The 13,984-nt window shown below is 42.1% G+C and overlaps 1 long non-coding RNA gene across 1 annotated transcript in view; it reads right to left on the bottom strand.

Moving 5' to 3' along the window:
• LOC139632713 (uncharacterized) overlaps positions 1 to 12,489 on the bottom strand; it is a 35,959-nt gene extending 23,470 nt beyond the window's left edge. Inside the window, exon 1 of the long non-coding RNA XR_011693608.1 lies at positions 12,288 to 12,489. This is a non-coding gene — a long non-coding RNA (uncharacterized lncRNA). The remainder of the gene's footprint in view (positions 1 to 12,287) is intronic.
• Between the last annotated feature and the right edge of the window lie 1,495 nt (positions 12,490 to 13,984).

The following is a 13,984-nucleotide window of genomic DNA, read 5'->3' as shown; positions in this document are numbered from 1 at the left end:
TCTGAAGACATCAGAAGATAGATGAAGAAGATAGAGAAGACAGACAGAAAGAAAGAGGAGAAGAGGGGAGGCAGAGTAGAAAAAGGAGAAACGGCAGCTCTGGTGAAGTCAGTCAAAATCAGTGAAACCTACCTGTCCTCAGTCCTTACGCATGTTTGAAGGCTGCTTCTGGAAAAGCAAAATAGCTGGGAGGAGAGAGGAGCTGATGTTTCCACCCAACCGTCTGGGGAATTTTGAGTAGATGTACAAAACGTCACAAAAAAATGCTAAAATCCCTCATTCCCAACAGCTGGGCTTAAGTGGACAAAAAGGCTTCGTGATTGTGAAAAAAAAAAAAAAAAAAAATCCACAAGGAAAATGGGAAGAGACAAGCTGTTATTGTCTTTTATCATCAGAAAATGTTGCCCATTTTTCATTCTTTTATCTAAAAACTAAAAATCAAAGAACTGCAGTTAAATATTTAAATGCTAATTCATGGCATCGATAGTAAGAAAAGAAAAGTTAGATGTGCGGCAGCAACAGGTGTGACATTTCTTTTTAGAGTCACACAACACAACACATTTCTGGGCTTTTGTACAATGGAGCTGAACCACACCACCAATCATGCCAAACCCACATAATTTCCAAATTGAATCGACCAAGACTCGGAAAAAATGTATTGCATGACTGGTCAGATTTTATCTAAATTGCAGCCTTGCTTTAACTCAGTAGAGACAGGAAAATGTCTCTGATGCCACTCCAACAGAAGAAGAGAAAAAGAGGAGAAAAAGGAAAAAAAAAAAAAAGAGCCTTGTTTCAGAATTTCTTGGGTCTCAGCTCTCAGCACGACTCGGCTCTAACTATTAGTTGAAGTTACTCTCATCTGTCTGGTGTCTGTGCGTGTCTGTCTCGCAGCGGGAATCCAGCACTGTCTGTAACCATGGAAACCACAGGGATGTGGCATCGACAGTCATAGGAATTGATGGCGTAAAGATGCCACACACACACACACACACACGCACACACGCACACACGCACACACACGCCCACACAGACACATACAGAAAATCATGTTCCCGTGATCAAAGTAAGGCAAACGTCACACAGCTTGTGTCCGCAAAAGTCCGCTGGGATCTCGCCGCTTTTGTTTTTTTTTTTTAGAAGATGAGCTGAACACACTTGTTTCTTGCACAGCTCTACTTCACATTAACACACCTGCCAAGTCTGCTGCTGTCAGCAAAGCAACAACTCCACAAGAGTTGCTCAAGTTCAACATGTTGCTCAAGGGCAACTTGACCTGTTTACTTTAGGGGCTATTTACTTTGCTCAGCCAAACTCCTCCTGCTGCCTTTCTTTAACCAGCAGCCCTCTGGTTATGAGCCCACAACCAACGGCTACAGCCACCCAACATTAAACCTCTTCCCAGGAACTGCAGGCCACAAAAACGAACCACTGAGGCCTCCTTTGTGAGTTAGCAATGCCCTGATATTCCTTTCCTTAACACATAACTCCAGACAACCTCATAATGTAGAAATGCTGTGAAAGTGATGTGCTTCATGTAACAAGGACAAAGGTGATATACAGCACTGTATTTCAGACAAGATGAGCCAAGCCCAAATTGTTAGAGGCCCTGCGTGGAGATAGATGGATAATTTGGATTAGGTCCACTTGGCTGAGCAGAGGACGGATAGAGGAAGGAGACAGAGGAGGCAGTGAATATGTGAAAAAGAGAAATACAGAAGGATGGATGGAGAACTGACTTCTGACCTACAATGGAGCCAACACTGTGTTTTAAAAGTTCCTGTCTCACTGAAATTGTTTTTCCAGTTACATGACATTGGCAGCTTTCATTGCTGGCTAGATTATGTTGAGTGAATGAACTGTGCTATATTTATTCACCCGAGCTGCATAGAGGTGGGCGAACAAAGCGCAGGATTTTGTTAATTAACACGTCATGTGTCAAGTTTCAAGTGATTTTCTGTATTAAGCCAATGCACAATAAGTAGATATTGGAGATTATAGCAGATTTTCTATTGCAGGATTGGATATTTTGGCAACATCAATAGTTTCCCACTTCCCAGATGCCCTAATTAGCGACTTTCATTATGTTAACAGAAAACATAATCTGGCCAGCATCCCAAATTAGCTGTATAATTTCTAGGTGACACAGAGATGCAGCAGCAGCTCTAGAAAAACAAGCTTTAGCGTTGTGCTACATCGAAAGAGCTGCAAACACACACATTTGCAAACACAGTAAAGCACATGTGGGATGTAAATTATTTCCTAACTAACAAAAAAAAATCACCAAATGAGCATCTACAGGAAATAATAAATACAGAGCACATCCACTTGGCAGAGGAAGGTTTTGCATGGAATTATCTCTAGTTTATGGCAAATTCTGCTGCACTGAACTGCACTGTGCTGCAGAGCAGTTTTACACACACACACACACACAGCCACTAGTGGTCAGACTGGCAGGCAGGAGGGAAGGTTGAGTGTGCTTGGATCTGACCCGTTCACCATATACTGTCTGCCAGCAACCCACCACATACACACACACACACACACACACACACACACACACACACACAAACACACACCACTGTTTTATACAACTACAGTTTCTGAGTCTGTGTGTGTGTTTGTGCACACATGTATGTCTATGCGCGCCTTTGCATACATGCACGTGTGTGTGAGACACATCCCTGTGAGTCTGACCTTGGTTTTGTGTGTGCACCGCAGGCCTGTGTGTCCACATACATAACGCTGTGTGTCTCTGTGCGAGCGATTGTGTTACAGTGTCCTCTAAATGTGTATACTTGGGAGTGGGGGAGGCAAAGACACAATATAAACAATGTAGGGAGTCCCTTGGCTTGTGTTTACTGACCGAGATAAAGGCTGTCATTGCTCTCTCACCACCAGCCTACTTCCTCCTTCCTCCAACCAGAGAGAAGGAGAGATGCACTTAAGCCTTGGCACTGTCAGAGCGATCTTATCTTGCCAATAAAGCTTCTTGAATGGATTTAGATTAAACCGAGAGAGGGGAAAAACAAGACAAGGGCACTCTGGTGCAATGGGGTTGTTTTCTCCCCCCCCCCCCCAAACTGCTGCCCTCCACCTCCCCTCGCTGTCTTCTTCTTCTTCTCCTCCTCCCACATCACATGTTAATGTACTTAGAGCTTTGCAAAACCTTCAATCTGCCCTGAGATGCTGGCTGGCATAACAAACAGGAGCAAAGCTTGAAATAGCCCCCCCCCAACCCCCACCCCCCCACACCCAATTTCCCCCTGCTGCACCAGAGGTATTTCCGTGGTAAAAAAGCAAATTCCCAGCGTTGGATCAAATAATTTCCCCACGTGTCTGTCTTTCTACTTCCCTCTCTCTGTGAGTTTCGCTGGATTACTGTCAGTTTCTCTGTGCCGCCTTCCTTTCATGTCTCCTCACTCCTCCCTCTTGCTCTATCTCATCATTTCACCCCCCCCCCATCTGTGGTAGACAGTGAGACGCATGGTCTACCCACACTGACCGTTAAAAAGCAGCCCTTTGCCTCTGTCATTTAGTCAGCCTGTCTGTTATACAGCTCAGGATGTTGCAAGGCCAGGCAAGGACATCGCACAGCACAGACTGTCTACTCATGATGTCACAGGTCTGGATTCGTCTCATGACCTTTCTTGAAAGTCATCCTCCCCTTTTTGGCTTGCTATCTCCCTTACTTTCTTGCCCACTTTTTTTTACTCGCACACATTTACACCTTGAAGAACCGCAACCACAGTCTCACTCTATAAAGTCTGAAATGCTATTAAATGCATCTTAATGTGGCACAGGCTTCATCTGCTTCCACTGTGAGAGAGCACAAGCAAGGAGAGGAGTAATGAAAAAAGCAGGAGGAGTAAAAGGAGCATAAAAAAGCAGCAATAAAATATTTTTAGCTTCAGACCCATTCATGTCTCGAACCAGGGCCAGGAAGAACCACAGCGCCCTGACTATGAATGGTGCTGTTAGTTAGTTAGTTCCTTCTTTCTCTTTCTTTCACTCTTTTGCCTCTTTCTGTCTCTCTTGGAAAGTGCCGTGCCACTGGAGGAATGCCTGGTTCAGATTCAGATGTGTGTGCATAAGTGTATGTGTGTGTGTGTGTGTGTGTGTGTAGTCTCTGGACAAAGAGAGCCAGTGTGGACAACAGAACACAATCAGCCACTCAATGGACAGCTATTAACTCATTGCACACAAATGCACACAAACACACACACAAATTCCAGAGTCCGCGGACGAGAAGCAGTGACATTCAGACCCGACCAGCCAATCGGCACGCTGTACCGCAGCCACAATGGAGCCAGTCAATGAGCAGCAGAGGACGATGGGGAGATCTGTGAATCAAAGTGTTCGGCTCCTCGTCCCTGTCTCACTAATCTTCCTCCTCTTCCCCTCCTCCTCTTTTTCCCAGGGTGGATCTCTCAGTGGTTAAAGGTGGTCCGAAGAGGCCATCAGGCACAGTCCACCTCCCACACACCCATGTATGAATCACATCATTTTGGGCTGAGTTCGATCCCAAACAGTGGTGCTTTCGGTTCTGGGACTCCTCCTGTGTATGGGCTCTATTTTGACAACCACATGCAACTACCCCGTGAGTCGTTAGAATGGATACAAGCTAATAAGGAAGGAGGTGAATCAGAGGTGATTCACAGTACGACTCAACAACATTTCAGCATCATTACTTATCACTCAAGATCATTTCTCACATTCACATCTCAGAGCAATAACAAATGATGAGTGAAGCATTATCTACATCTGTTTCAGTGGCACAGAGCCAAGCAGACATACTGTATGATCATACATGTTTTAAACTTCCAGGTCAGAAAACTTAGACGAACAGTAGAATCATTACCCCAACTGTGTGTTATATCCTGGTGCTTGCTTTGTTTGTGCATGCACGAAACCTTCCTGTGCCAGCAGGGATTATTGCTGACATCATGGTTGTGCTTCACTTTCAGATTTACTTCCAAATAATCCTCAGGTTTAGATAACCTGGCTGAACTGCTGTTTTGTTTACAACCTGTCTGTGCAAGTACAGATTCTGTAACTTGACCTTGCATCAGCTCCTTTACATCTGGAAACTCGACTTCTTAACGTAACGTGATATTAATGTTTTCTAAACATGTACTTTTATATAAATGGCAGCCTCCAATGTGAAGCGTGATATTTTCAGTTGCATGTTTCTTTTCAAATGAATTCACAGATTCACTCCTACTCAACTAGTCATCTAATCTTAATCCTCCCAAACGTTTTACAAGAAGAGATTAATTTCTAATTTATGGAACTCTTTTTTTTTTGTTTACAATTATTCCTTAAAGTCCTACAGAGCAGTTTTTAAAAAGTCTCATCTATGTTTTATAATATTTTTATTTCATTTAGTTGAAGGTATTCTAGGGTTTCAGAAATGAATGAGTACAATGTCATCAGAACTGATAATCTATATCTAGACATGGACAAACATATAGATAAACAGCTAAGAGAGCCAGGTTGTAATAAACTGGAGTTACTCTTTAACTATGTACAGACTTTGGATGTTGTTCTAGTAAGACATAAAAAACACTTGCGTCAATGGTTCTAACTATTTCATTAAATGTCATAACATTTCAATATCAAGGGAAGGCTGTGATAATTACAGCTGTTTTGCTTGTATCATCCACCCCTACTTCACACCAGCTTTAGGCTACGACCAAAACTGTGAAGTAGTGAACCTGATCCAACGTTTTCCTGTGTGACGGTAACCCACTTTATAGTTTCCCACAAACCACTACATGCAATAACAACAGGTGAAGTTCTTAAAACTTTACTTTGAAGTATCTCCTCACTCTCTATCTTTGAATTAAGTCTATTTTTTAATATTCTGAGTTACTCTCCCCTTTTAAAATTCAGAGAAAACATGAAAAGATAAAACATTGTCTGCTTTCTGAAAACTAAACTCAGTTCAAGGGAGCTGAGCTCGCTCGGATGATGCCATATTAACTTTCATGCTTTTCTCTATTGCAAAGTCTCACTTTGAGTGTATCTAAAAAAATTTGATAGAGTAATAATTTTGACTGGAGATGAGCACCTGAAGGCGAAAGGCCATGATAAACAAGCAGAGCATGTAACCTCGGCTTATTGAGATGCAACTCTGTGTGCAACACACACACACACACTTCTCACTATCACACTCACACTTTCCCTGTCACGTCTTCATTTTTAGCAGCCGGCAGTGTTACATGGAACATGAGACGACCACCCACCCACACACATACACTAACACACACACACACACACACACACACACACACACACACACACACACACACACACACACACACACACACACCCATACACACCCATACATATGCTGCTGGGAAATGTGAATGACTGTGTCACTAAAAGTGCCATGAAGACGGTCAATACAATGCTGCCTTGTGCTGCGGAGATGAGTAACTCACAGCTTTTGTGTGTGTGTCTACGTGTGTGTATATGAGTGTACGCGGGTGTGTGTGTGTGTGTGTGTGTGTGTGCGTTTGCCTAATGAAGGGCAAGCAAGCACATGTGGCTGCAGAGAGCTACATAAATCACACTCTGAATCAATTAGAAAGCATAAATGTGAGAAGTCCTTCAGCGGTCGGAGGCCCGGTACACAGTTTAAAACTAGCTCGAGTACAGACACACCACACCCATAGGCCTACACCAAAACACACAAACACATCCAGACACACACAAGAGTTAGGGTGTGGGTGTGACGTAACTCATAATTACACGTGACAGTAAGCCAAAAATGAAACTTAATTAAAATTTTGGATTCGTCTGGATTCTGTGTGTCTTCTCTTTACGTGCATCTTTCCATGTTTGTTTTCTTATTTCTCCCTACACATAAGACACATACACACACATATACAACTCTTGTCTACACACAGTAGCTGTCTGACAGAGAGTTAAACACAGAATCAGGGAGTTGTCCAGACTTAACCAAAGAGGTGTGTGTCTGTCCATTTTACTTCAAACACAGTTTCCACCCCTGTTACATATCTGTTACGTAACTGTTTTATTGACTGAACTCCTATTGTTTATTTTTTTGCATGTCTGTGCTGGTGTTGCATTCACAGATTCACAACTTGGGGTGAATCTGTATCTGGTGAATTTATGTAACTAGGTTAAAAAAAATGCTGCTTACTGCTCCCTATAGAGGTCAATAAAGACAGACAAACTAAAGACTGCTCTAAACTGTCCATGATGTCAGCAGAGGTTGCTGAAATGCTGAAAGAAAACAACAGAACAGCACATCCCGCCATGCTAATAATACATTCTGTGATTATTATTTCCTTCCAGCTCACTGTTAAATGTTTTGAACCACACATTAGAAAATATATTTCAAAGTGCTACTCCAGCAATCCAGCATGGAAACTTGACAGATTTAAAAACAGCATGGTCCAAGGTTGTTTCCCATCTGATAAACACTCCACAGCCCGTGTTCACAACAGAGGCTTTCAGCCCAAACTCAGTTAACTCCTGACGCCATAAATCAAGGTTATTTTCTCAGCCTTTTGAGAGCTCCCTTCAGAGCTAGAGAAGATAGTATCCCAGCAGTCCCAGAGAAATAGGAGTGGTACTCTTCATAATGAGTGAGCTGAACATCATGAGTGAAATTGGTGGGGTTCCCCTTTAGTTTTAAAGGACTAATAATAAAGTAATAAAGTTCACGCTGTTCTACACCTTGCTGTGCCTGCATTCTCAGGATTAGAACTTTGTGGAGTAAACTTTTAAGAACATGAAACATTTCCTGAACGCCAAACCTGCTCCAAGCCTCTCCAGGAGATTTGTCAAGCTGAGTCAATTTTCTTTATACTGCCCAAAATCACAAATCGAAATTTGCCTGAAAGGGCTCTACAGTCTGTACAGCACAGGACACCCTCTCTATGCTCAGTCTGGATAAGAAAGAACTCCAAAAAACAAACCCTTTAACAGCAAGAAAAAAAGGACAAAGCTCCGCAAAGGCAAAAGGGATTCGACGATGTTTCAGGACATCTCTATGCATAAATGATAAATAAACAATAAACATGAATAAACATACATATTGTGGTCAAATCCTGTCTGATTTTCTGAGCAAATATCACACACATAAACAGTTTGTTGTCTTTATCACGGAGGATCTAAATCTAAAAATAATCTGTTATTTGTTGCGTTTGCTTTGGCAACAAGAGCTGTTGCATTAAATGCCAAAAGCAGATATGAATAGAACTGACATGAACAGAAATGAAACAGGACGTTGTGAGTCTGTGATTTGTGACTCATCCCACCGATCCAACCTACATCTGTCGGGACTAAACCAGCACAACCGCAGCCATTCCTCCATTACCTCAGAACACTCCCAATGTATCCCAATGGGATATTGTTGTTAGGCACTTACTGTCCTTCCACACCTTTGTGAGAATTGGATAAAACCCAGATTAATCTCACACATGTATGCACACCCATACACACACACACACACAGCTACAAAGTTGCACACAACCTGCAAAGCTTGGGAACAACAAGCACCTGTGAAAAGACGCACATCCGTGAGGGGGACTGCGAGAAAACGTGGCTCACATGAACACAGATCCAAAAAAAAAAAAAAAAAAACGGACGCAGACTCCGTCGCCCATCCGCCCACCCATCCACCCACAAACTGGGAAGCAACAGGCAGAGTCGCTGATCAGTCAACTTCTCTGGAAGTTAAAGAACATAAAACAACCTCCTCCGCAATGTGTGGAAGAAAGGAAAGGAGACAAGAACCGAAACTGAGTCGGTGAAAAGAAGAGCGATGGCGTAAAAAGGAGAAGACAAAGGCCGCAGTTATTTAAATGTTCTGTCACTTAAATGGTTTAAATTGGTCTCGGAGGCCCTTTAAAAATGGATGATGACAGGAAAAGGCAGCATCGTTTCCAATGCTGTCATCATTTCAGTATTAAGAATGACAGCTCCGGCTCAGATACGACGATCAGTGCTGAAATCTGCAGATATCAGAGGAAAAACCACAACGAGGGCCGATCACTGGAGGAAGGGTGGCCCCTTTCTCTCTCTCTCTCTCTGCTTTAAAGTGTGAATTTACTAATTTCCCCCCTGTGGGTTGAGACCCATGGATAAGTTTACACACAGGATAGATGTCTGGCCCCAAGCTAGTTCAACATCATGTTTCACACCAGTAAAGCATCCTCCTGCATCACTCCGTCCATGGCGAGGAGTAAAACAGTACACAATACAGTACACATTCACACCTTCAGATGCTCTCTCCTCCTCTCTCGCTTTCTCTTTAACACACACACACACACACACACACACACCACCTCAGATTGAGGGTGGAAAACATACACACAGCCATGCATCCACATGAGTTCATCTGTCTTTTATTACAGACCCGAGGGGTGGCAACTAATGACTCTTTTCAATATCAATTGCTCTCTCAATTATTTTTGTTTGTAAAGTGTCAAAAAGCTGTGAAAAATGACAACTGCATAATCCCAGACCCCAAACTGTCGTCGTCAAAAACATATTGTATTTATGGCTGCAATCTGTGATTACTCTGCCAATTATGTTCTCGGTTATCCAGTTAATTGCTTTGTCTATAAAACATAATAAAACAATTTTTAAAAAAAAACATGGATATGAGGATATCTTATCTATCAAAAGTTTTGTTTGTCCAACTCACAGTCCAGAATCCAAAGATATATCATTTACAATAATGTCAGAATAAAAGTAACAAAACCTCAAATTAGAGAACCTGAAACCAGTGACTGTTGGGCTTTGTTGAAAAATGACTTGACATAAAGTGACTCATTGCTTCAACTAATCAGTTCCATGCAGTTAAGGTTAAAGCCAAGACAGCTAATCAGTTAGTCGCTCGACAAAAACTTTTTTGATTATCAATCACTCGTTTTTCATTACTTTTTTTTTGGCAAAAACAACAAACATGCCTTTGTTTCAGCATCACTTTTGTGAGAATTAACTGCTTTTTTGTCTTATTTGACAGTAAACTTAATATTGTTGATCTGTAGACTCTTTGAAAATGTTTAATGACCTTGTAATGCACCATTCACAATGGTAAAAGACACTGAAAAGCAGCAAATCCTCCTATTTGAGAAGCTGGAGCCCGAGGCTGTTTTTTGCCATAACAATGACTTAAACCAGTCTCTGATTAACATAATTGTAATTTTTTGTCAATCAGCTAATGTGTTAATAGACTATTAGTTTCTGTCCAAAGTCAGCCTTTGATTGGTTACAGTGGTGGTGGTGTCTGTATGCAAGTGTGTGTGTTAGTGTGTTAAGAGGTTCTGTGGTTGGTTGGATGTTGATGCTTTCTCACTCACACACACACACACACTCACACACACACAAACTTCCACATTCCCCACAGTTCATGCAGCACAGTCTTTGGGGCCTTCCAAAAGTCAGTGTGTTCAGCCAGGCTCAAGTTACCGCAGACAAAATCCTCTTACTCCCTCTCACACAAACGTGCACGTACACATGCACACAGGCACACACACTTTCAAGCATCCATCATTTAACAGACACATCCATTGAACAGGAGAGGGAGCAACAAGAGAGCACTGGTTTGTCGCTCTTCTGATGCATCCTGTCTTACTCATTCCTGTCACTCTCCACTATCTGTAAGAGCAGGAAAAAGACTGGACATTCAACTATCTGTCAAACCCCAGGTCTGCACTGCCAAAGCGTCCTTGAGCAAGGCATCCCAACCAGCATCTATGATAATGCTATGAGACAGCTTAACGCCACCTGTGCCAGGAAGAGGAAGAAAAGACGAATTCTCATCTCTAAATACTTAAAAAAATAACAGAAATTAAAATATAACAATAAAAGGTGATGCAGTGATTAATGGATTAAGCTGTTCAAAGAGGAGCACAAATGCACTTGCAGGTCCTCAGACACAGGCTTAACTGGTTGGTACTGAAATGTAAAGGAGACTATAAGAGAGCGATCGAACGTAAGAACGCTATAGTTTGTCTACTTGTGGAACTTTGAAATAAAGTGGATGTCTGGGCTTCAGCAGCCTTTAAACACAAGGAAATCAAAGCACTGAGGTCATTATGGGTCATCATTAAATGATAAGACATTAAGCTGACTGAAGACGTTGCTCAAAGTGAGTGTGTGTGTGTGTGTGTTTGTGTGTGTGTGTGTGTGTGTGTGTGTGTGTGTGTGTGTGTGTGTGTGCTACATCTATTCTAGGAGAATTCCAGAGGGGAGACCCTGTGACTGACCCCCACCTCACAGGATCTGACAGGATATCACCAGACACACACAAATACGCACACACACACACACACACATATAGGCTATATGCAAATACACACAGAAACAAACACATAATGGGAGTGTTGAAAGACACACACACACACACACACCTACATACACACATCAGTGAACCAGCAATACACCTCAGCTGATTTTTTCTCTCTCGTTTGTTGTGTTCTTAAATATATATATATTTGTTTGTATTTCTTTACCTTGTGTGGCCCATTCTGCACTTCTGTTGTGTTGTGTGTGTTGGTGCTCTTACCTCACCTTACTCAGTCACAGTGACTAAACTGTGCTTTAAAGTCAAATATGCGGCTTTTACACAGACTAAGTGATACTGCTTTGCCAGTTACACCAGAAGTGTACTGGAAAAAAACTGTACAGGAAAAAAAAAAAAACAAAAAAAAAAACCACAAGGCTTTGATGAGAAAACTCCGCTTTCTGTGGCTCGTATCCAAACAAAATTCACTCACTGGACTTCTGTAGCTCTTCACCTTTCTAGAATATAATTTTTTTTTTTTAAAAATATGAAAATATGAAAATTGAAGTTACCTGATCATACTTCAGGAGCAGCCTTTCTCCTCAGTGAAAAATAAGATTTCACTCACATGAGACGGTTATTTTTTGCAGTGGACAGGCTGCCCCCCCCCCCCCCCATCTCTCTCTCTCTCTCTCTCTCTCTTCAATGATCTGCCACAATCTGCGCGTCTAATCTCCAAAACTTCCTTTGACACACCAGGAGGACCCCCCCCCCCCCCACACACACACACACACACACACCCACACACACACCACCACCACCACCACCACCCAATGTGAACGCAAACAGAAACACTTCACCAAAACACGCCCTGGTTATCAAAAACCCCTGCAGCTGGGGAATAAAGGGCGATATCCCTGCCCACGACGAACCGAGACAGCGGAGAGGACGGTAAACACGCCGTAAAGTTTCCGAACAGAGAGAAGAGAAAAAGACTCCCACTGACACCATCTCTTACCTTTTTCTCCACCACAGCACCCCCTCCTCCTCCTCCTCCTCCTCCTCCTCTTCGCTCCTTCCTTCAGCCGCTTCCAAACTCTCTGTCACGACGAGGCTCGCCGCAGACTGCGAAACCACACCGCCGCTTCTTCGGCAACCGGGGAGCAGCAGGGAGAGTACGGACGTTTGCTCCAACATGCAGCGCCTCCGTGTGTGTGTGTGTGTGTGTGTGTGTGTGTGTGTGTGTGTAGAGGGGGGTTGATATGTGTGTGTGTGTGTGTGTGTGTGACAGCTCATGGAGAGAATGAGCAGAGAGAGGAGAACCGGGGAACTTAGGGGGAGTTCCCGTTAACAGAGCGGGGAGGCGGGGGCTGGAGCAGAGTGACAGGTCGACTACTCCCAGCTTCGCGGCTCATTAGTGCCACAGGTGAAGAGCAACAAATGTATTTACCCGGTTATTGTAGCTATATGTAGCCCCGTATGCTGCATTGTTGCATATCATTGTGATGTCACCGGTGGGCTACTTTGCATAGGCTAGTGGCTATTTCACTTTAAACATTATATAGGGTAAGGTTTTTTTGTTTTTTTTTTCCAACCACAAAAGATTATAGCCCACATGCAAACATATCAGGTTGTTATAAATTAAGGCGGGAACTAATGATTATTTTCATCACTGATGAATCTGCAAATCTGCATGAATGGCAAAAAAAAATTGTGTTTAATGTCACGTACAAGATGACATCTTCAAATGACTTGTTTCATTCAGTGAACTGTCCAAATCTCAAATACGGGTAATTTACCATCATAGAAAACTAATATATCCAGTTTACTTTCACATTTGAGATGCAAGAACTGTTGGCATTTTTGCTTAGAAAATTACATAATCATAATCAGTGATCAAAAATATATATATTTTTTTATTATTATTTATTTTTATTATTATATTATTAGGCTATTGCAAGCTTGGTAGTCTGTATGAAGTTTTTCAGTGTCAAAATGCTATTTGAAATTTGAAACTGATAACTAACAATAACTTTTTTATGAAAACTCATATTGTCAGATATAAAAATGATTTCCCACAAAATAAGATAACTTATAATACTCAAATGCATTCATTTTTTAATTCACCTCAACACAAATGAAGCAGCATTTTAAGAAATTACACTCTAAAATGAAAAGAAAATCAGGAAATATAGATGTACGATTGTTTGTTTTTTATGTATTTATTCATTTTAAATAGAATAAACATGTGGTCCTGACTCTTGTGGCTATAAACTCGAACAATGACAGGCAGGACATAAAACTGCTTCTCACAGTGGGGTCCAGGGAAGTGTAGGGGTCATTTAAAGGGTCCCTGTCTCACCTGTTAAAGTTCTGCCTTTCAGTTTCACTATCACTAGAGATGAATCCAGTGAGATAATGCATGGGAATGGCTCCGTTAATCACATGTTTGAGTATGACTTTCACACTGTTCTTTCTTAATATACAATTTTAAACAGTAATCAGCAACAAAACATCTTCTCATTTTGGTGCCTGAGTTCCAAGGCCATAGTTTAACCTGCAGTGCAAGTACTCATCTCTGGAGCATATAAGGACCCTGTAACAACCACAGACAAGTGTGTGAGATTTATGCCCTTGGCCTCTTTCAATAGTCAGTGAGTTATACATGACAAAACTGAAGTACAATATCCACATCAGGCAGCTGGTATAGTCCAG

Source organism: Trachinotus anak, unplaced genomic scaffold (genome assembly GCF_046630095.1).
Source record: "Trachinotus anak isolate AG129_WGS33_773 ecotype Australia unplaced genomic scaffold, CSIRO_AGI_Tana_v1 ptg000015l, whole genome shotgun sequence".
NCBI lineage: Eukaryota > Metazoa > Chordata > Actinopteri > Carangiformes > Carangidae > Trachinotus > Trachinotus anak.
The sequence above is the reverse complement of the archived record's forward strand: the minus strand, read 5'-3'. Positions and strand labels throughout refer to the sequence as shown.